Raw genomic sequence first — 23,291 nt, 5'->3', positions numbered from 1 at the left:
GTTTTCCGGCTACTTCCTGGATAGTTCTGAAAGGCTTGACGGTCATAGCAACGGTAACTGACTTTGCGAAAGGTCAATTCCCCAAATGTTATAGACTCTGGACTGCATCATTTCCGGTAGTGGGGGACTGCGTTCGCGCTCTCCCCCGTTTACATGTTAAAAGAAACAAACCTTGATTTCTGTGAGGACAAAGCAGTCGCTTTACTTGATGCCGTGGCACCGTCATACAGATAGATGTGTGTCAGAATCAGCTCCTCTGTGCGATGGCTGGGGTTCATACTTACCTGGCAGGGGAGACACCATGATCAAGAAGGTGGTTCACCCACGGCGAGGCTTGACCATTGCACTCCGGTTGTGCAGATCTGTGCGAATTCCCCAAACGTGGGAATCTCGACTGCATAATTTCTGGTAGTGGGGGACTGCGTTCGCGCTCTCCCCTGATTAAATGTCAAAAGAAAAACAATATGGTTCCCGTTAAGGCAGGAAAACACAAACTTTACGACATTCGGCGTGTTAATAATCTTGCGTCCCTTAATTCATCATCGGGGTTTCGTTCCTCTTTGTTTCCCCAATTATATGGGACCAATTACCCCACTCTTCCGATCCCTCCCGGTTTCTGCTCCATCCCCTCTGCCATTGCGGGGAGGGCTGCAGACTACCACATGCCTCCTCCGACGCATGTGGAGTCGCCAGCCGCTTCGTTCCCCTGACAGTGAGGCGTTTCGCCAGGGCGACGTAGCGCGTGGCGGGATCACGCTATTCCTCCAGTTCTCCCTCTCCCCCGAACAGGCGCCCCGACCGATCAGAGGAGGCGCTACTGCAGCCACCTCGACACATACTCACATCCGGCTTCACACCCGCACACACGGCCAATTGTGGCTTTAGCGACACCAATCAAGGCGGGGGTAACACGGGGATTCGGTCCGGCGACGAGTCCTAAAAGTAGATGAAGAAAACCCAATTAAACAAATGAGACAAAAATATGATACTTGCTCATTCATTTATTGAGCAAAATGATCCAATATTTCACATCTGTGAGTGGCAAAAGTAGGTGAACCTTTGCTTTCCGTATCTGGAGTGACGCCCCTTGTGAAGCAACCTGTCAACACAACTCATAAGGCCATTTTCCACCAGCGGAACTACCCGAACCTTTTAGGGGGCCGGCAGCTTTGCTGGTGTTTCCACTAGAGGAACTACCCCTGACCGGAACTCTTACTGGGACTTTTAAGGGAGCGTCTCTAGTCCCTGCTCTGGGGTCGGTACTTCTGAGCGGCCCTGAAAACCTGCTGGGAGGGGCTCGACGCCGATTGGTTGAACGTCGGAAGCAACCAGCCTTCTACTTCGGTGTTCAACAAGCGCAATTGTATAAGCCAGCAACCAAGCTGTGTGGTAGCAAACTTAATTTCGATCAAGCGAAATGGAGAAATCAGCCGAGAAACGGACAGACGAGGAGGTGCAGGCTTTGTTGGCTGACTACGCCACCGACGAGGTTCAGCGGGGGCTCGAGTCCTCCAGGAGAAACGAGACGATTTACCTCGACATTTCCCGCCACCTGGATGGGATAATTACGTCGCGGTGAAAGCTGTCGCAAAATGTTGACGTCAACTCATGATCCCGGCGGTTCCTACGTCGCTATGGAAACACGACTCTCGACAGGGCGACTACGGGGTAGTTCCACTTGTAATTCGCGCCAGCCTGTGAGTTCGTGTAGTTGTTCCTATGGAAAATCGCTAATAGCTATAGCTAACACCTTTCCTTCAAACGAATCATCGAAGAACAAACATCGCCGTAAACTTTGAAAACCACTCTTCTTCCTCTTGATAAGCTTTGATGCTCGTCTCATATGCGACCTATGACTGGTACGCTCCAATCGGCTCTTTCGGCTTCCGATTAGTCTAGAGCGTTCACTCACCGTAGACTTTTGACCGATCAGGAGCCGTAACTGTGTACAGTCGAGGTAGACTTTACACTCCTCTAGAACGCCTCGAGTTCAATTGAGCTTTCGCAAAGTACCTCCCCAGAACGGTGCTTGTCCAATCCGACCTTAGCAACGGTCCGTCAAGCTTTCAAACGCACAACAAAATACTGAAACGGTGTGCCTATGGGATCTGCAGATCGGATACTAGATATGTGAAAAGTTTGGAGGGGGTGTCATTTTCTTTCCCTTCCCGAAACCCAGAACGCAAGAAGCGCAATGTCGTCAATAGATGTCACAGTATAGCAGACCCCATGGCCAGCTTAATCCATCCAAAATCAACAAAAATACCTGTCTGCTCCAAGCTAAGCTTGCTACTAGCTATTATTGATAGCTAATGTATTACTACTGCTACTTTTAACCACACAATGCGCTGATTTCTTCCTTCATGTTTTGGTGTTTTCCGGCTACTTCCTGGATAGTTCTGAAAGGCTTGACGGTCATAGCAACGGTAACTGACTTTGCGAAAGGTCAATTCCCCAAATGTTATAGACTCTGGACTGCATCATTTCCGGTAGTGGGGGACTGCGTTCGCGCTCTCCCCCGTTTACATGTTAAAAGAAACAAACCTTGATTTCTGTGAGGACAAAGCAGTCGCTTTACTTGATGCCGTGGCACCGTCATACAGATAGATGTGTGTCAGAATCAGCTCCTCTGTGCGATGGCTGGGGTTCATACTTACCTGGCAGGGGAGACACCATGATCAAGAAGGTGGTTCACCCACGGCGAGGCTTGACCATTGCACTCCGGTTGTGCAGATCTGTGCGAATTCCCCAAACGTGGGAATCTCGACTGCATAATTTCTGGTAGTGGGGGACTGCGTTCGCGCTCTCCCCTGATTAAATGTCAAAAGAAAAACAATATGGTTCCCGTTAAGGCAGGAAAACACAAACTTTACGACATTCGGCGTGTTAATAATCTTGCGTCCCTTAATTCATCATCGGGGTTTCGTTCCTCTTTGTTTCCCCAATTATATGGGACCAATTACCCCACTCTTCCGATCCCTCCCGGTTTCTGCTCCATCCCCTCTGCCATTGCGGGGAGGGCTGCAGACTACCACATGCCTCCTCCGACGCATGTGGAGTCGCCAGCCGCTTCGTTCCCCTGACAGTGAGGCGTTTCGCCAGGGCGACGTAGCGCGTGGCGGGATCACGCTATTCCTCCAGTTCTCCCTCTCCCCCGAACAGGCGCCCCGACCGATCAGAGGAGGCGCTACTGCAGCCACCTCGACACATACTCACATCCGGCTTCACACCCGCACACACGGCCAATTGTGGCTTTAGCGACACCAATCAAGGCGGGGGTAACACGGGGATTCGGTCCGGCGACGAGTCCTAAAAGTAGATGAAGAAAACCCAATTAAACAAATGAGACAAAAATATGATACTTGCTCATTCATTTATTGAGCAAAATGATCCAATATTTCACATCTGTGAGTGGCAAAAGTAGGTGAACCTTTGCTTTCAGTATCTGGAGTGACGCCCCTTGTGAAGCAACCTGTCAACACAACTCATAAGGCCATTTTCCACCAGCGGAACTACCCGAACCTTTTAGGGGGCCGGCAGCTTTGCTGGTGTTTCCACTAGAGGAACTACCCCTGACCGGAACTCTTACTGGGACTTTTAAGGGAGCGTCTCTAGTCCCTGCTCTGGGGTCGGTACTTCTGAGCGGCCCTGAAAACCTGCTGGGAGGGGCTCGACGCCGATTGGTTGAACGTCGGAAGCAACCAGCCTTCTACTTCGGTGTTCAACAAGCGCAATTGTATAAGCCAGCAACCAAGCTGTGTGGTAGCAAACTTAATTTCGATCAAGCGAAATGGAGAAATCAGCCGAGAAACGGACAGACGAGGAGGTGCAGGCTTTGTTGGCTGACTACGCCACCGACGAGGTTCAGCGGGGGCTCGAGTCCTCCAGGAGAAACGAGACGATTTACCTCGACATTTCCCGCCACCTGGATGGGATAATTACGTCGCGGTGAAAGCTGTCGCAAAATGTTGACGTCAACTCATGATCCCGGCGGTTCCTACGTCGCTATGGAAACACGACTCTCGACAGGGCGACTACGGGGTAGTTCCACTTGTAATTCGCGCCAGCCTGTGAGTTCGTGTAGTTGTTCCTATGGAAAATCGCTAATAGCTATAGCTAACACTTTTCCTTCAAACGAATCATCGAAGAACAAACATCGCCGTAAACTTTGAAAACCACTCTTCTTCCTCTTGATAAGCGTTGATGCTCGTCTCATCTGGGACCTATGACTGGTACGCTACAATCGGCTCTTTCGGCTTCCGATTAGTCTAGAGCGTTCACTCACCGTAGACTTTAGACCGATCAGGAGCCGTAACTGTGTACAGTCGAGGTAGACTTTACACTCCTCTAGAACGCCTCGAGTTCAATTGAGCTTTCGCAAAGTACCTCCCCAGAACGGTGCTTGTCCAATCCGACCTTAGCAACGGTCCGTCAAGCTTTCAAACACACAACAAAATGCTGAAACGGTGTGCCTATGGGATCTGCAGATCGGATACTAGATATGTGAAAAGTTTGGAGGGGGTGTCATTTTCTTTCCCTTCCCGAAACCCAGAACGCAAGAAGCGCAATGTCGTCAATAGATGTCACAGTATAGCAGACCCCATGGCCAGCTTAATCCATCCAAAATCAACAAAAATACCTGTCTGCTCCAAGCTAAGCTTGCTACTAGCTATTATTGATAGCTAATGTATTACTACTGTTACTTTTAACCACACAATGCGCTGATTTCTTCCTTCATGTTTTGGTGTTTTCCGGCTACTTCCTGGATAGTTCTGAAAGGCTTGACGGTCATAGCAACGGTAACTGACTTTGCGAAAGGTCAATTCCCCAAATGTTATAGACTCTGGACTGCATCATTTCCGGTAGTGGGGGACTGCGTTCGCGCTCTCCCCCGTTTACATGTTAAAAGAAAAAAACCTTGATTTCTGTGAGGACAAAGCAGTCGCTTTACTTGATGCCGTGGCACCGTCATACAGATAGATGTGTGTCAGAATCAGCTCCTCTGTGCGATGGCTGGGGTTCATACTTACCTGGCAGGGGAGACACCATGATCAAGAAGGTGGTTCACCCACGGCGAGGCTTGACCATTGCACTCCGGTTGTGCTGACCTGTGCGAATTCCCCAAACGTGGGAATCTCGACTGCATAATTTCTGGTAGTGGGGGACTGCGTTCGCGCTCTCCCCTGATTAAATGTCAAAAGAAAAACAATATGGTTCCCGTTAAGGCAGGAAAACACAAACTTTACGACATTCGGCGTGTTAATAATCTTGCGTCCCTTAATTCATCATCGGGGTTTCGTTCCTCTTTGTCTCCCCAATTATATGGGACCAATTACCCCACTCTTCCGATCCCTCCCGGTTTCTGCTCCATCCCCTCTGCCATTGCGGGGAGGGCTGCAGACTACCACATGCCTCCTCCGACGCATGTGGAGTCGCCAGCCGCTTCGTTCCCCTGACAGTGAGGCGTTTCGCCAGGGCGACGTAGCGCGTGGCAGGATCACGCTATTCCTCCAGTTCTCCCTCTCCCCCGAACAGGCGCCCCGACCGATCAGAGGAGGCGCTACTGCAGCCACCTCGACACATACTCACATCCGGCTTCACACCCGCACACACGGCCAATTGTGGCTTTAGCGACACCAATCAAGGCGGGGGTAACACGGGGATTCGGTCCGGCGACGAGTCCTAAAAGTAGATGAAGAAAACCCAATTAAACAAATGAGACAAAAATATGATACTTGCTCATTCATTTATTGAGCAAAATGATCCAATATTTCACATCTGTGAGTGGCAAAAGTAGGTGAACCTTTGCTTTCAGTATCTGGAGTGAAGCCCCTTGTGAAGCAACCTGTCAACACAACGCATAAGGCCATTTTCCACCAGCGGAACTACCCGAACCTTTTAGGGGGCCGGCAGCTTTGCTGGTGTTTCCACTAGAGGAACTACCCCTGACCGGAACTCTTACTGGGACTTTTAAGGGAGCGTCTCTAGTCCCTGCTCTGGGGTCGGTACTTCTGAGCGGCCCTGAAAACCTGCTGGGAGGGGCTCGACGCCGATTGGTTGAACGTCGGAAGCAACCAGCCTTCTACTTCGGTGTTCAACAAGCGCAATTGTATAAGCCAGCAACCAAGCTGTGTGGTAGCAAACTTAATTTCGATCAAGCGAAATGGAGAAATCAGCCGAGAAACGGACAGACGAGGAGGTGCAGGCTTTGTTGGCTGACTACGCCACCGACGAGGTTCAGCGGGGGCTCGAGTCCTCCAGGAGAAACGAGACGATTTACCTCGACATTTCCCGCCACCTGGATGGGATAATTACGTCGCGGTGAAAGCTGTCGCAAAATGCTGACGTCAACTCATGATCCCGGCGGTTCCTACGTCGCTATGGAAACACGACTCTCGACAGGGCGACTACGGGGTAGTTCCACTTGTAATTCGCGCCAGCCTGTGAGTTCGTGTAGTTGTTCCTATGGAAAATCGCTAATAGCTATAGCAAACACTTTTCCTTCAAACGAATCATCGAAGAACAAACATCGCCGTAAACTTTGAAAACCACTCTTCTTCCTCTTGATAAGCTTTGATGCTCGTCTCATCTGGGACCTATGACTGGTACGCTACAATCGGCTCTTTCGGCTTCCGATTAGTCTAGAGCGTTCACTCACCGTAGACTTTAGACCGATCAGGAGCCGTAACTGTGTACAGTCGAGGTAGACTTTACACTCCTCTAGAACGCCTCGAGTTCAATTGAGCTTTCGCAAAGTACCTCCCCAGAACGGTGCTTGTCCAATCCGACCTTAGCAACGGTCCGTCAAGCTTTCAAACACACAACAAAATGCTGAAACGGTGTGCCTATGGGATCTGCAGATCGGATACTAGATATGTGAAAAGTTTGGAGGGGGTGTCATTTTCTTTCCCTTCCCGAAACCCAGAACGCAAGAAGCGCAATGTCGTCAATAGATGTCACAGTATAGCAGACCCCATGGCCAGCTTAATCCATCCAAAATCAACAAAAATACCTGTCTGCTCCAAGCTAAGCTTGCTACTAGCTATTATTGATAGCTAATGTATTACTACTGCTACTTTTAACCACACAATGCGCTGATTTCTTCCTTCATGTTTTGGTGTTTTCCGGCTACTTCCTGGATAGTTCTGAAAGGCTTGACGGTCATAGCAACGGTAACTGACTTTGCGAAAGGTCAATTCCCCAAATGTTATAGACTCTGGACTGCATCATTTCCGGTAGTGGGGGACTGCGTTCGCGCTCTCCCCCGTTTACATGTTAAAAGAAACAAACCTTGATTTCTGTGAGGACAAAGCAGTCGCTTTACTTGATGCCGTGGCACCGTCATACAGATAGATGTGTGTCAGAATCAGCTCCTCTGTGCGATGGCTGGGGTTCATACTTACCTGGCAGGGGAGACACCATGATCAAGAAGGTGGTTCATCCACGGCGAGGCTTGACCATTGCACTCCGGTTGTGCTGACCTGTGCGAATTCCCCAAACGTGGGAATCTCGACTGCATAATTTCTGGTAGTGGGGGACTGCGTTCGCGCTCTCCCCTGATTAAATGTCAAAAGAAAAACAATATGGTTCCCGTTAAGGCAGGAAAACACAAACTTTACGACATTCGGCGTGTTAATAATCTTGCGTCCCTTAATTCATCATCGGGGTTTCGTTCCTCTTTGTCTCCCCAATTATATGGGACCAATTACCCCACTCTTCCGATCCCTCCCGGTTTCTGCTCCATCCCCTCTGCCATTGCGGGGAGGGCTGCAGACTACCACATGCCTCCTCCGACGCATGTGGAGTCGCCAGCCGCTTCGTTCCCCTGACAGTGAGGCGTTTCGCCAGGGCGACGTAGCGCGTGGCAGGATCACGCTATTCCTCCAGTTCTCCCTCTCCCCCGAACAGGCGCCCCGACCGATCAGAGGAGGCGCTACTGCAGCCACCTCGACACATACTCACATCCGGCTTCACACCCGCACACACGGCCAATTGTGGCTTTAGCGACACCAATCAAGGCGGGGGTAACACGGGGATTCGGTCCGGCGACGAGTCCTAAAAGTAGATGAAGAAAACCCAATTAAACAAATGAGACAAAAATATGATACTTGCTCATTCATTTATTGAGCAAAATGATCCAATATTTCACATCTGTGAGTGGCAAAAGTAGGTGAACCTTTGCTTTCAGTATCTGGAGTGACGCCCCTTGTGAAGCAACCTGTCAACACAACTCATAAGGCCATTTTCCACCAGCGGAACTACCCGAACCTTTTAGGGGGCCGGCAGCTTTGCTGGTGTTTCCACTAGAGGAACTACCCCTGACCGGAACTCTTACTGGGACTTTTAAGGGAGCGTCTCTAGTCCCTGCTCTGGGGTCGGTACTTCTGAGCGGCCCTGAAAACCTGCTGGGAGGGGCTCGACGCCGATTGGTTGAACGTCGGAAGCAACCAGCCTTCTACTTCGGTGTTCAACAAGCGCAATTGTATAAGCCAGCAACCAAGCTGTGTGGTAGCAAACTTAATTTCGATCAAGCGAAATGGAGAAATCAGCCGAGAAACGGACAGACGAGGAGGTGCAGGCTTTGTTGGCTGACTACGCCACCGACGAGGTTCAGCGGGGGCTCGAGTCCTCCAGGAGAAACGAGACGATTTACCTCGACATTTCCCGCCACCTGGATGGGATAATTACGTCGCGGTGAAAGCTGTCGCAAAATGTTGACGTCAACTCATGATCCCGGCGGTTCCTACGTCGCTATGGAAACACGACTCTCGACAGGGCGACTACGGGGTAGTTCCACTTGTAATTCGCGCCAGCTTGTGAGTTCGTGTAGTTGTTCCTATGGAAAATCGCTAATAGCTATAGCTAACACTTTTCCTTCAAACGAATCATCGAAGAACAAACATCGCCGTAAACTTTGAAAACCACTCTTCTTCCTCTTGATAAGCTTTGATGCTCGTCTCATCTGGGACCTATGACTGGTACGCTACAATCGGCTCTTTCGGCTTCCGATTAGTCTAGAGCGTTCACTCACCGTAGACTTTAGACCGATCAGGAGCCGTAACTGTGTACAGTCGAGGTAGACTTTACACTCCTCTAGAACGCCTCGAGTTCAATTGAGCTTTCGCAAAGTACCTCCCCAGAACGGTGCTTGTCCAATCCGACCTTAGCAACGGTCCGTCAAGCTTTCAAACACACAACAAAATGCTGAAACGGTGTGCCTATGGGATCTGCAGATCGGATACTAGATATGTGAAAAGTTTGGAGGGGGTGTCATTTTCTTTCCCTTCCCGAAACCCAGAACGCAAGAAGCGCAATGTCGTCAATAGATGTCACAGTATAGCAGACCCCATGGCCAGCTTAATCCATCCAAAATCAACAAAAATACCTGTCTGCTCCAAGCTAAGCTTGCTACTAGCTATTATTGATAGCTAATGTATTACTACTGTTACTTTTAACCACACAATGCGCTGATTTCTTCCTTCATGTTTTGGTGTTTTCCGGCTACTTCCTGGATAGTTCTGAAAGGCTTGACGGTCATAGCAACGGTAACTGACTTTGCGAAAGGTCAATTCCCCAAATGTTATAGACTCTGGACTGCATCATTTCCGGTAGTGGGGGACTGCGTTCGCGCTCTCCCCCGTTTACATGTTAAAAGAAACAAACCTTGATTTCTGTGAGGACAAAGCAGTCGCTTTACTTGATGCCGTGGCACCGTCATACAGATAGATGTGTGTCAGAATCAGCTCCTCTGTGCGATGGCTGGTGTTCATACTTACCTGGCAGGGGAGACACCATGATCAAGAAGGTGGTTCACCCACGGCGAGGCTTGACCATTGCACTCCGGTTGTGCTGACCTGTGCGAATTCCCCAAACGTGGGAATCTCGACTGCATAATTTCTGGTAGTGGGGGACTGCGTTCGCGCTCTCCCCTGATTAAATGTCAAAAGAAAAACAATATGGTTCCCGTTAAGGCAGGAAAACACAAACTTTACGACATTCGGCGTGTTAATAATCTTGCGTCCCTTAATTCATCATCGGGGTTTCGTTCCTCTTTGTCTCCCCAATTATATGGGACCAATTACCCCACTCTTCCGATCCTTCCCGGTTTCTGCTCCATCCCCTCTGCCATTGCGGGGAGGGCTGCAGACTACCACATGCCTCCTCCGACGCATGTGGAGTCGCCAGCCGCTTCGTTCCCCTGACAGTGAGGCGTTTCGCCAGGGCGACGTAGCGCGTGGCAGGATCACGCTATTCCTCCAGTTCTCCCTCTCCCCCGAACAGGCGCCCCGACCGATCAGAGGAGGCGCTACTGCAGCCACCTCGACACATACTCACATCCGGCTTCACACCCGCACACACGGCCAATTGTGGCTTTAGCGACACCAATCAAGGCGGGGGTAACACGGGGATTCGGTCCGGCGACGAGTCCTAAAAGTAGATGAAGAAAACCCAATTAAACAAATGAGACAAAAATATGATACTTGCTCATTCATTTATTGAGCAAAATGATCCAATATTTCACATCTGTGAGTGGCAAAAGTAGGTGAACCTTTGCTTTCAGTATCTGGAGTGAAGCCCCTTGTGAAGCAACCTGTCAACACAACGCATAAGGCCATTTTCCACCAGCGGAACTACCCGAACCTTTTAGGGGGCCGGCAGCTTTGCTGGTGTTTCCACTAGAGGAACTACCCCTGACCGGAACTCTTACTGGGACTTTTAAGGGAGCGTCTCTAGTCCCTGCTCTGGGGTCGGTACTTCTGAGCGGCCCTGAAAACCTGCTGGGAGGGGCTCGACGCCGATTGGTTGAACGTCGGAAGCAACCAGCCTTCTACTTCGGTGTTCAACAAGCGCAATTGTATAAGCCAGCAACCAAGCTGTGTGGTAGCAAACTTAATTTCGATCAAGCGAAATGGAGAAATCAGCCGAGAAACGGACAGACGAGGAGGTGCAGGCTTTGTTGGCTGACTACGCCACCGACGAGGTTCAGCGGGGGCTCGAGTCCTCCAGGAGAAACGAGACGATTTACCTCGACATTTCCCGCCACCTGGATGGGATAATTACGTCGCGGTGAAAGCTGTCGCAAAATGCTGACGTCAACTCATGATCCCGGCGGTTCCTACGTCGCTATGGAAACACGACTCTCGACAGGGCGACTACGGGGTAGTTCCACTTGTAATTCGCGCCAGCCTGTGAGTTCGTGTAGTTGTTCCTATGGAAAATCGCTAATAGCTATAGCAAACACTTTTCCTTCAAACGAATCATCGAAGAACAAACATCGCCGTAAACTTTGAAAACCACTCTTCTTCCTCTTGATAAGCTTTGATGCTCGTCTCATCTGGGACCTATGACTGGTACGCTACAATCGGCTCTTTCGGCTTCCGATTAGTCTAGAGCGTTCACTCACCGTAGACTTTAGACCGATCAGGAGCCGTAACTGTGTACAGTCGAGGTAGACTTTACACTCCTCTAGAACGCCTCGAGTTCAATTGAGCTTTCGCAAAGTACCTCCCCAGAACGGTGCTTGTCCAATCCGACCTTAGCAACGGTCCGTCAAGCTTTCAAACACACAACAAAATGCTGAAACGGTGTGCCTATGGGATCTGCAGATCGGATACTAGATATGTGAAAAGTTTGGAGGGGGTGTCATTTTCTTTCCCTTCCCGAAACCCAGAACGCAAGAAGCGCAATGTCGTCAATAGATGTCACAGTATAGCAGACCCCATGGCCAGCTTAATCCATCCAAAATCAACAAAAATACCTGTCTGCTCCAAGCTAAGCTTGCTACTAGCTATTATTGATAGCTAATGTATTACTACTGCTACTTTTAACCACACAATGCGCTGATTTCTTCCTTCATGTTTTGGTGTTTTCCGGCTACTTCCTGGATAGTTCTGAAAGGCTTGACGGTCATAGCAACGGTAACTGACTTTGCGAAAGGTCAATTCCCCAAATGTTATAGACTCTGGACTGCATCATTTCCGGTAGTGGGGGACTGCGTTCGCGCTCTCCCCCGTTTACATGTTAAAAGAAACAAACCTTGATTTCTGTGAGGACAAAGCAGTCGCTTTACTTGATGCCGTGGCACCGTCATACAGATAGATGTGTGTCAGAATCAGCTCCTCTGTGCGATGGCTGGGGTTCATACTTACCTGGCAGGGGAGACACCATGATCAAGAAGGTGGTTCATCCACGGCGAGGCTTGACCATTGCACTCCGGTTGTGCTGACCTGTGCGAATTCCCCAAACGTGGGAATCTCGACTGCATAATTTCTGGTAGTGGGGGACTGCGTTCGCGCTCTCCCCTGATTAAATGTCAAAAGAAAAACAATATGGTTCCCGTTACGGCAGGAAAACACAAACTTTACGACATTCGGCGTGTTAATAATCTTGCGTCCCTTAATTCATCATCGGGGTTTCGTTCCTCTTTGTCTCCCCAATTATATGGGACCAATTACCCCACTCTTCCGATCCCTCCCGGTTTCTGCTCCATCCCCTCTGCCATTGCGGGGAGGGCTGCAGACTACCACATGCCTCCTCCGACGCATGTGGAGTCGCCAGCCGCTTCGTTCCCCTGACAGTGAGGCGTTTCGCCAGGGCGACGTAGCGCGTGGCAGGATCACGCTATTCCTCCAGTTCTCCCTCTCCCCCGAACAGGCGCCCCGACCGATCAGAGGAGGCGCTACTGCAGCCACCTCGACACATACTCACATCCGGCTTCACACCCGCACACACGGCCAATTGTGGCTTTAGCGACACCAATCAAGGCGGGGGTAACACGGGGATTCGGTCCGGCGACGAGTCCTAAAAGTAGATGAAGAAAACCCAATTAAACAAATGAGACAAAAATATGATACTTGCTCATTCATTTATTGAGCAAAATGATCCAATATTTCACATCTGTGAGTGGCAAAAGTAGGTGAACCTTTGCTTTCAGTATCTGGAGTGACGCCCCTTGTGAAGCAACCTGTCAACACAACTCATAAGGCCATTTTCCACCAGCGGAACTACCCGAACCTTTTAGGGGGCCGGCAGCTTTGCTGGTGTTTCCACTAGAGGAACTACCCCTGACCGGAACTCTTACTGGGACTTTTAAGGGAGCGTCTCTAGTCCCTGCTCTGGGGTCGGTACTTCTGAGCGGCCCTGAAAACCTGCTGGGAGGGGCTCGACGCCGATTGGTTGAACGTCGGAAGCAACCAGCCTTCTACTTCGGTGTTCAACAAGCGCAATTGTATAAGCCAGCAACCAAGCTGTGTGGTAGCAAACTTAATTTCGATCAAGCGAAATGGAGAAATCAGCCGAGAAACGGACAGACGAGGAGGTGCAGGCTTTGTTGGCTGACTACGCCACCGACGAGGTTCAGCGGGGGCTCGAGTCCTCCAGGAGAAACGAGACGATTTACCTCGACATTTCCCGCCACCTGGATGGGATAATTACGTCGCGGTGAAAGCTGTCGCAAAATGTTGACGTCAACTCATGATCCCGGCGGTTCCTACGTCGCTATGGAAACACGACTCTCGACAGGGCGACTACGGGGTAGTTCCACTTGTAATTCGCGCCAGCCTGTGAGTTCGTGTAGTTGTTCCTATGGAAAATCGCTAATAGCTATAGCTAACACCTTTCCTTCAAACGAATCATCGAAGAACAAACATCGCCGTAAACTTTGAAAACCACTCTTCTTCCTCTTGATAAGCTTTGATGCTCGTCTCATATGGGACCTATGACTGGTACGCTCCAATCGGCTCTTTCGGCTTCCGATTAGTCTAGAGCGTTCACTCACCGTAGACTTTTGACCGATCAGGAGCCGTAACTGTGTACAGTCGAGGTAGACTTTACACTCCTCTAGAACGCCTCGAGTTCAATTGAGCTTTCGCAAAGTACCTCCCCAGAACGGTGCTTGTCCAATCCGACCTTAGCAACGGTCCGTCAAGCTTTCAAACGCACAACAAAATACTGAAACGGTGTGCCTATGGGATCTGCAGATCGGATACTAGATATGTGAAAAGTTTGGAGGGGGTGTCATTTTCTTTCCCTTCCCGAAACCCAGAACGCAAGAAGCGCAATGTCGTCAATAGATGTCACAGTATAGCAGACCCCATGGCCAGCTTAATCCATCCAAAATCAACAAAAATACCTGTCTGCTCCAAGCTAAGCTTGCTACTAGCTATTATTGATAGCTAATGTATTACTACTGCTACTTTTAACCACACAATGCGCTGATTTCTTCCTTCATGTTTTGGTGTTTTCCGGCTACTTCCTGGATAGTTCTGAAAGGCTTGACGGTCATAGCAACGGTAACTGACTTTGCGAAAGGTCAATTCCCCAAATGTTATAGACTCTGGACTGCATCATTTCCGGTAGTGGGGGACTGCGTTCGCGCTCTCCCCCGTTTACATGTTAAAAGAAACAAACCTTGATTTCTGTGAGGACAAAGCAGTCGCTTTACTTGATGCCGTGGCACCGTCATACAGATAGATGTGTGTCAGAATCAGCTCCTCTGTGCGATGGCTGGGGTTCATACTTACCTGGCAGGGGAGACACCATGATCAAGAAGGTGGTTCACCTACGGCGAGGCTTGACCATTGCACTCCGGTTGTGATGACTTGTGCGAATTCCCCAAACGTGGGAATCTCGACTGCATAATTTCTGGTAGTGGGGGACTGCGTTCGCGCTCTCCCCTGATTAAATGTCAAAAGAAAAACAATATGGTTCCCGTTAAGGCAGGAAAACACAAACTTTACGACATTCGGCGTGTTAATAATCTTGCGTCCCTTAATTCATCATCGGGGTTTCGTTCCTCTTTGTCTCCCCAATTATATGGGACCAATTACCCCACTCTTCCGATCCCTCCCGGTTTCTGCTCCATCCCCTCTGCCATTGCGGGGAGGGCTGCAGACTACCACATGCCTCCTCCGACGCATGTGGAGTCGCCAGCCGCTTCGTTCCCCTGACAGTGAGGCGTTTCGCCAGGGCGACGTAGCGCGTGGCGGGATCACGCTATTCCTCCAGTTCTCCCTCTCCCCCGAACAGGCGCCCCGACCGATCAGAGGAGGCGCTACTGCAGCCACCTCGACACATACTCACATCCGGCTTCACACCCGCACACACGGCCAATTGTGGCTTTAGCGACACCAATCAAGGCGGGGGTAACACGGGGATTCGGTCCGGCGACGAGTCCTAAAAGTAGATGAAGAAAACCCAATTAAACAAATGAGACAAAAATATGATACTTGCTCATTCATTTATTGAGCAAAATGATCCAATATTGCACATCTGTGAGTGGCAAAAGTAGGTGAACCTTTGCTTTCAGTATCTGGAGTGACGCCCCTTGTGAAGCAACCTGTCAACACAACTCATAAGGCCATTTTCCACCAGCGGAACTACCCGAACCTTTTAGGGGGCCGGCAGCTTTGCTGGTGTTTCCACTAGAGGAACTACCCCTGACCGGAACTCTTACTGGGACTTTTAAGGGAGCGTCTCTAGTCCCTGCTCTGGGGTCGGTACTTCTGAGCGGCCCTGAAAACCTGCTGGGAGGGGCTCGACGCCGATTGGTTGAACGTCGGAAGCAACCAGCCTTCTACTTCGGTGTTCAACAAGCGCAATTGTATAAGCCAGCAACCAAGCTGTGTGGTAGCAAACTTAATTTCGATCAAGCGAAATGGAGAAATCAGCCGAGAAACGGACAGACGAGGAGGTGCAGGCTTTGTTGGCTGACTACGCCACCGACGAGGTTCAGCGGGGGCTCGAGTCCTCCAGGAGAAACGAGACGATTTACCTCGACATTTCCCGCCACCTGGATGGGATAATTACGTCGCGGTGAAAGCTGTCGCAAAATGCTGACGTCAACTCATGATCCCGGCGGTTCCTACGTCGCTATGGAAACACGACTCTCGACAGGGCGACTACGGGGTAGTTCCACTTGTAATTCGCGCCAGCCTGTGAGTTCGTGTAGTTGTTCCTATGGAAAATCGCTAATAGCTATAGCTAACACTTTTCCTTCAAACGAATCATCGAAGAACAAACATCGCCGTAAACTTTGAAAACCACTCTTCTTCCTCTTGATAAGCTTTGATGCTCGTCTCATCTGGGACCTATGACTGGTACGCTACAATCGGCTCTTTCGGCTTCCGATTAGTCTAGAGCGTTCACTCACCGTAGACTTTAGACCGATCAGGAGCCGTAACTGTGTACAGTCGAGGTAGACTTTACACTCCTCTAGAACGCCTCGAGTTCAATTGAGCTTTCGCAAAGTACCTCCCCAGAACGGTGCTTGTCCAATCCGACCTTAGCAACGGTCCGTCAAGCTTTCAAACACACAACAAAATGCTGAAACGGTGTGCCTATGGGATCTGCAGATCGGATACTAGATATGTGAAAAGTTTGGAGGGGGTGTCATTTTCTTTCCCTTCCCGAAACCCAGAACGCAAGAAGCGCAATGTCGTCAATAGATGTCACAGTATAGCAGACCCCATGGCCAGCTTAATCCATCCAAAATCAACAAAAATACCTGTCTGCTCCAAGCTAAGCTTGCTACTAGCTATTATTGATAGCTAATGTATTACTACTGCTACTTTTAACCACACAATGCGCTGATTTCTTCCTTCATGTTTTGGTGTTTTCCGGCTACTTCCTGGATAGTTCTGAAAGGCTTGACGGTCATAGCAACGGTAACTGACTTTGCGAAAGGTCAATTCCCCAAATGTTATAGACTCTGGACTGCATCATTTCCGGTAGTGGGGGACTGCGTTCGCGCTCTCCCCCGTTTACATGTTAAAAGAAACAAACCTTGATTTCTGTGAGGACAAAGCAGTCGCTTTACTTGATGCCGTGGCACCGTCATACAGATAGATGTGTGTCAGAATCAGCTCGTCTGTGCGATGACTGGGGTTCATACTTACCTGGCAGGGGAGACACCATGATCAAGAAGGTGGTTCACCCACGGCGAGGCTTGACCATTGCACTCCGGTTGTGCTGACCTGTGCGAATTCCCCAAACGTGGGAATCTCGACTGCATAATTTCTGGTAGTGGGGGACTGCGTTCGCGCTCTCCCCTGATTAAATGTCAAAAGAAAAACAATATGGTTCCCGTTAAGGCAGGAAAACACAAACTTTACGACATTCGGCGTGTTAATAATCTTGCGTCCCTTAATTCATCATCGGGGTTTCGTTCCTCTTTGTCTCCCCAATTATATGGAACCAATTACCCCACTCTTCCGATCCCTCCCGGTTTCTGCTCCATCCCCTCTGCCATTGCGGGGAGGGCTGCAGACTACCACATGCCTCCTCCGACGCATGTGGAGTCGCCAGCCGCTTCGTTCCCCTGACAGTGAGGCGTTTCGCCAGGGCGACGTAGCGCGTGGCGGGATCACGCTATTCCTCCAGTTCTCCCTCTCCCCCGAACAGGCGCCCCGACCGATCAGAGGAGGCGCTACTGCAGCCACCTCGACACATACTCACATCCGGCCTCACACCCGCACACACGGCCAATTGTGGCTTTAGCGACACCAATCAAGGCGGGGGTAACACGGGGATTCGGTCCGGCGACGAGTCCTAAAAGTAGATGAAGAAAACCCAATTAAACAAATGAGACAAAAATATGATACTTGCTCATTCATTTATTGAGCAAAATGATCCAATATTTCACATCTGTGAGTGGCAAAAGTAGGTGAACCTTTGCTTTCAGTATCTGGAGTGACGCCCCTTGTGAAGCAACCTGTCAACACAACTCATAAGGCCATTTTCCACCAGCGGAACTACCCGAACCTTTTAGGGGGCCGGCAGCTTTGCTGGTGTTTCCACTAGAGGAACTACCCCTGACCGGAACTCTTACTGGGACTTTTAAGGGAGCGTCTCTAGTCCCTGCTCTGGGGTCGGTACTTCTGAGCGGCCCTGAAAACCTGCTGGGAGGGGCTCGACGCCGATTGGTTGAACGTCGGAAGCAACCAGCCTTCTACTTCGATGTTCAACAAGCGCAATTGTATAAGCCAGCAACCAAGCTGTGTGGTAGCAAACTTAATTTCGATCAAGCGAAATGGAGAAATCAGCCGAGAAACGGACAGACGAGGAGGTGCAGGCTTTGTTGGCTGACTACGCCACCGACGAGGTTCAGCGGGGGCTCGAGTCCTCCAGGAGAAACGACACGATTTACCTCGACATTTCCCGCCACCTGGATGGGATAATTACGTCGCGGTGAAAGCTGTCGCAAAATGTTGACGTCAACTCATGATCCCGGCGGTTCCTACGTCGCTATGGAAACACGACTCTCGACAGGGCGACTACGGGGTAGTTCCACTTGTAATTCGCGCCAGCCTCTGAGTTCGTGTAGTTGTTCCTATGGAAAATCGCTAATAGCTATAGCTAACACCTTTCCTTCAAACGAATCATCGAAGAACAAACATCGCCGTAAACTTTGAAAACCACTCTTCTTCCTCTTGATAAGCTTTGATGCTCGTCTCATATGGGACCTATGACTGGTACGCTCCAATCGGCTCTTTCGGCTTCCGATTAGTCTAGAGCGTTCACTCACCGTAGACTTTTGACCGATCAGGAGCCGTAACTGTGTACAGTCGAGGTAGACTTTACACTCCTCTAGAACGCCTCGAGTTCAATTGAGCTTTCGCAAAGTACCTCCCCAGAACGGTGCTTGTCCAATCCGACCTTAGCAACGGTCCGTCAAGCTTTCAAACGCACAACAAAATACTGAAACGGTGTGCCTATGGGATCTGCAGATCGGATACTAGATATGTGAAAAGTTTGGAGGGGGTGTCATTTTCTTTCCCTTCCCGAAACCCAGAACGCAAGAAGCGCAATGTCGTCAATAGATGTCACAGTATAGCAGACCCCATGGCCAGCTTAATCCATCCAAAATCAACAAAAATACCTGTCTGCTCCAAGCTAAGCTTGCTACTAGCTATTATTGATAGCTAATGTATTACTACTGCTACTTTTAACCACACAATGCGCTGATTTCTTCCTTCATGTTTTGGTGTTTTCCGGCTACTTCCTGGATAGTTCTGAAAGGCTTGACGGTCATAGCAACGGTAACTGACTTTGCGAAAGGTCAATTCCCCAAATGTTATAGACTCTGGACTGCATCATTTCCGGTAGTGGGGGACTGCGTTCGCGCTCTCCCCCGTTTACATGTTAAAAGAAACAAACCTTGATTTCTGTGAGGACAAAGCAGTCGCTTTACTTGATGCCGTGGCACCGTCATACAGATAGATGTGTGTCAGAATCAGCTCCTCTGTGCGATGGCTGGGGTTCATACTTACCTGGCAGGGGAGACACCATGATCAAGAAGGTGGTTCACCCACGGCGAGGCTTGACCATTGCACTCCGGTTGTGCTGACCTGTGCGAATTCCCCAAACGTGGGAATCTCGACTGCATAATTTCTGGTAGTGGGGGACTGCGTTCGCGCTCTCCCCTGATTAAATGTCAAAAGAAAAACAATATGGTTCCCGTTAAGGCAGGAAAACACAAACTTTACGACATTCGGCGTGTTAATAATCTTGCGTCCCTTAATTCATCATCGGGGTTTCGTTCCTCTTTGTCTCCCCAATTATATGGAACCAATTACCCCACTCTTCCGATCCCTCCCGGTTTCTGCTCCATCCCCTCTGCCATTGCGGGGAGGGCTGCAGACTACCACATGCCTCCTCCGACGCATGTGGAGTCGCCAGCCGCTTCGTTCCCCTGACAGTGAGGCGTTTCGCCAGGGCGACGTAGCGCGTGGCGGGATCACGCTATTCCTCCAGTTCTCCCTCTCCCCCGAACAGGCGCCCCGACCGATCAGAGGAGGCGCTACTGCAGCCACCTCGACACATACTCACATCCGGCTTCACACCCGCACACACGGCCAATTGTGGCTTTAGCGACACCAATCAAGGCGGGGGTAACACGGGGATTCGGTCCGGCGACGAGTCCTAAAAGTAGATGAAGAAAACCCAATTAAACAAATGAGACAAAAATATGATACTTGCTCATTCATTTATTGAGCAAAATGATCCAATATTTCACATCTGTGAGTGGCAAAAGTAGGTGAACCTTTGCTTTCAGTATCTGGAGTGACGCCCCTTGTGAAGCAACCTGTCAACACAACTCATAAGGCCATTTTCCACCAGCGGAACTACCCGAACCTTTTAGGGGGCCGGCAGCTTTGCTGGTGTTTCCACTAGAGGAACTACCCCTGACCGGAACTCTTACTGGGACTTTTAAGGGAGCGTCTCTAGTCCCTGCTCTGGGGTCGGTACTTCTGAGCGGCCCTGAAAACCTGCTGGGAGGGGCTCGACGCCGATTGGTTGAACGTCGGAAGCAACCAGCCTTCTACTTCGGTGTTCAACAAGCGCAATTGTATAAGCCAGCAACCAAGCTGTGTGGTAGCAAACTTAATTTCGATCAAGCGAAATGGAGAAATCAGCCGAGAAACGGACAGACGAGGAGGTGCAGGCTTTGTTGGCTGACTACGCCACCGACGAGGTTCAGCGGGGGCTCGAGTCCTCCAGGAGAAACGAGACGATTTACCTCGACATTTCCCGCCACCTGGATGGGATAATTACGTCGCGGTGAAAGCTGTCGCAAAATGTTGACGTCAACTCATGATCCCGGCGGTTCCTACGTCGCTATGGAAACACGACTCTCGACAGGGCGACTACGGGGTAGTTCCACTTGTAATTCGCGCCAGCCTGTGAGTTCGTGTAGTTGTTCCTATGGAAAATCGCTAATAGCTATAGCTAACACCTTTCCTTCAAACGAATCATCGAAGAACAAACATCGCCGTAAACTTTGAAAACCACTCTTCTTCCTCTTGATAAGCTTTGATGCTCGTCTCATATGCGACCTATGACTGGTACGCTCCAATCGGCTCTTTCGGCTTCCGATTAGTCTAGAGCGTTCACTCACCGTAGACTTTTGACCGATCAGGAGCCGTAACTGTGTACAGTCGAGGTAGACTTTACACTCCTCTAGAACGCCTCGAGTTCAATTGAGCTTTCGCAAAGTACCTCCCCAGAACGGTGCTTGTCCAATCCGACCTTAGCAACGGTCCGTCAAGCTTTCAAACGCACAACAAAATACTGAAACGGTGTGCCTATGGGATCTGCAGATCGGATACTAGATATGTGAAAAGTTTGGAGGGGGTGTCATTTTCTTTCCCTTCCCGAAACCCAGAACGCAAGAAGCGCAATGTCGTCAATAGATGTCACAGTATAGCAGACCCCATGGCCAGCTTAATCCATCCAAAATCAACAAAAATACCTGTCTGCTCCAAGCTAAGCTTGCTACTAGCTATTATTGATAGCTAATGTATTACTACTGCTACTTTTAACCACACAATGCGCTGATTTCTTCCTTCATGTTTTGGTGTTTTCCGGCTACTTCCTGGATAGTTCTGAAAGGCTTGACGGTCATAGCAACGGTAACTGACTTTGCGAAAGGTCAATTCCCCAAATGTTATAGACTCTGGACTGCATCATTTCCGGTAGTGGGGGACTGCGTTCGCGCTCTCCCCCGTTTACATGTTAAAAGAAACAAACCTTGATTTCTGTGAGGACAAAGCAGTCGCTTTACTTGATGCCGTGGCACCGTCATACAGATAGATGTGTGTCAGAATCAGCTCCTCTGTGCGATGGCTGGGGTTCATACTTACCTGGCAGGGGAGACACCATGATCAAGAAGGTGGTTCACCCACGGCGAGGCTTGACCATTGCACTCCGGTTGTGCAGATCTGTGCGAATTCCCCAAACGTGGGAATCTCGACTGCATAATTTCTGGTAGTGGGGGACTGCGTTCGCGCTCTCCCCTGATTAAATGTCAAAAGAAAACAATATGGTTCCCGTTAAGGCAGGAAAACACAAACTTTACGACATTCGGCGTGTTAATAATCTTGCGTCCCTTAATTCATCATCGGGGTTTCGTTCCTCTTTGTTTCCCCAATTATATGGGACCAATTACCCCACTCTTCCGATCCCTCCCGGTTTCTGCTCCATCCCCTCTGCCATTGCGGGGAGGGCTGCAGACTACCACATGCCTCCTCCGACGCATGTGGAGTCGCCAGCCGCTTCGTTCCCCTGACAGTGAGGCGTTTCGCCAGGGCGACGTAGCGCGTGGCGGGATCACGCTATTCCTCCAGTTCTCCCTCTCCCCCGAACAGGCGCCCCGACCGATCAGAGGAGGCGCTACTGCAGCCACCTCGACACATACTCACATCCGGCTTCACACCCGCACACACGGCCAATTGTGGCTTTAGCGACACCAATCAAGGCGGGGGTAACACGGGGATTCGGTCCGGCGACGAGTCCTAAAAGTAGATGAAGAAAACCCAATTAAACAAATGAGACAAAAATATGATACTTGCTCATTCATTTATTGAGCAAAATGATCCAATATTTCACATCTGTGAGTGGCAAAAGTAGGTGAACCTTTGCTTTCAGTATCTGGAGTGACGCCCCTTGTGAAGCAACCTGTCAACACAACTCATAAGGCCATTTTCCACCAGCGGAACTACCCGAACCTTTTAGGGGGCCGGCAGCTTTGCTGGTGTTTCCACTAGAGGAACTACCCCTGACCGGAACTCTTACTGGGACTTTTAAGGGAGCGTCTCTAGTCCCTGCTCTGGGGTCGGTACTTCTGAGCGGCCCTGAAAACCTGCTGGGAGGGGCTCGACGCCGATTGGTTGAACGTCGGAAGCAACCAGCCTTCTACTTCGGTGTTCAACAAGCGCAATTGTATAAGCCAGCAACCAAGCTGTGTGGTAGCAAACTTAATTTCGATCAAGCGAAATGGAGAAATCAGCCGAGAAACGGACAGACGAGGAGGTGCAGGCTTTGTTGGCTGACTACGCCACCGACGAGGTTCAGCGGGGGCTCGAGTCCTCCAGGAGAAACGAGACGATTTACCTCGACATTTCCCGCCACCTGGATGGGATAATTACGTCGCGGTGAAAGCTGTCGCAAAATGTTGACGTCAACTCATGATCCCGGCGGTTCCTACGTCGCTATGGAAACACGACTCTCGACAGGGCGACTACGGGGTAGTTCCACTTGTAATTCGCGCCAGCCTGTGAGTTCGTGTAGTTGTTCCTATGGAAAATCGCTAATAGCTATAGCTAACACTTTTCCTTCAAACGAATCATCGAAGAACAAACATCGCCGTAAACTTTGAAAACCACTCTTCTTCCTCTTGATAAGCTTTGATGCTCGTCTCATCTGGGACCTATGACTGGTACGCTACAATCGGCTCTTTCGGCTTCCGATTAGTCTAGAGCGTTCACTCACCGTAGACTTTAGACCGATCAGGA

At 50.1% G+C, this 23,291-nt stretch overlaps 10 non-coding genes across 10 annotated transcripts; all 10 read left to right on the top strand.

Annotated features, from left to right (window-relative positions):
• The first annotated feature begins 276 nt into the window (after nt 1–276).
• LOC130131141 (U1 spliceosomal RNA) lies at nt 277–440 on the top strand. Its single transcript, XR_008812306.1, has one exon. It is a non-coding gene; the product is annotated as a U1 spliceosomal RNA (small nuclear RNA).
• A 2,209-nt stretch (nt 441–2,649) lies between these two features.
• On the top strand, nt 2,650–2,813 carry LOC130131140 (U1 spliceosomal RNA). The gene has a single exon (XR_008812305.1). It is a non-coding gene; the product is annotated as a U1 spliceosomal RNA (small nuclear RNA).
• A 2,209-nt stretch (nt 2,814–5,022) lies between these two features.
• LOC130131087 (U1 spliceosomal RNA) lies at nt 5,023–5,186 on the top strand. Its single transcript, XR_008812255.1, has one exon. It is a non-coding gene; the product is annotated as a U1 spliceosomal RNA (small nuclear RNA).
• A 2,209-nt stretch (nt 5,187–7,395) lies between these two features.
• LOC130131128 (U1 spliceosomal RNA) lies at nt 7,396–7,559 on the top strand. Its single transcript, XR_008812294.1, has one exon. It is a non-coding gene; the product is annotated as a U1 spliceosomal RNA (small nuclear RNA).
• Nucleotides 7,560–9,768: 2,209 nt separating this feature from the next.
• On the top strand, nt 9,769–9,932 carry LOC130131086 (U1 spliceosomal RNA). Its single transcript, XR_008812254.1, has one exon. It is a non-coding gene; the product is annotated as a U1 spliceosomal RNA (small nuclear RNA).
• A 2,209-nt stretch (nt 9,933–12,141) lies between these two features.
• On the top strand, nt 12,142–12,305 carry LOC130131127 (U1 spliceosomal RNA). The gene has a single exon (XR_008812293.1). It is a non-coding gene; the product is annotated as a U1 spliceosomal RNA (small nuclear RNA).
• A 2,209-nt stretch (nt 12,306–14,514) lies between these two features.
• On the top strand, nt 14,515–14,678 carry LOC130131163 (U1 spliceosomal RNA). Its single transcript, XR_008812326.1, has one exon. It is a non-coding gene; the product is annotated as a U1 spliceosomal RNA (small nuclear RNA).
• A 2,209-nt stretch (nt 14,679–16,887) lies between these two features.
• Nucleotides 16,888–17,051, top strand: LOC130131085 (U1 spliceosomal RNA). Its single transcript, XR_008812253.1, has one exon. It is a non-coding gene; the product is annotated as a U1 spliceosomal RNA (small nuclear RNA).
• A 2,209-nt stretch (nt 17,052–19,260) lies between these two features.
• LOC130131084 (U1 spliceosomal RNA) lies at nt 19,261–19,424 on the top strand. The gene has a single exon (XR_008812252.1). It is a non-coding gene; the product is annotated as a U1 spliceosomal RNA (small nuclear RNA).
• A 2,209-nt stretch (nt 19,425–21,633) lies between these two features.
• On the top strand, nt 21,634–21,797 carry LOC130131139 (U1 spliceosomal RNA). The gene has a single exon (XR_008812304.1). It is a non-coding gene; the product is annotated as a U1 spliceosomal RNA (small nuclear RNA).
• The last annotated feature ends 1,494 nt before the right edge of the window (nt 21,798–23,291 follow it).

Source organism: Lampris incognitus, chromosome 20 (genome assembly GCF_029633865.1).
Source record: "Lampris incognitus isolate fLamInc1 chromosome 20, fLamInc1.hap2, whole genome shotgun sequence".
NCBI lineage: Eukaryota > Metazoa > Chordata > Actinopteri > Lampriformes > Lampridae > Lampris > Lampris incognitus.
Note: the sequence above shows the minus strand (reverse complement) of the source record. Positions and strands in the feature narration are given on the sequence as shown.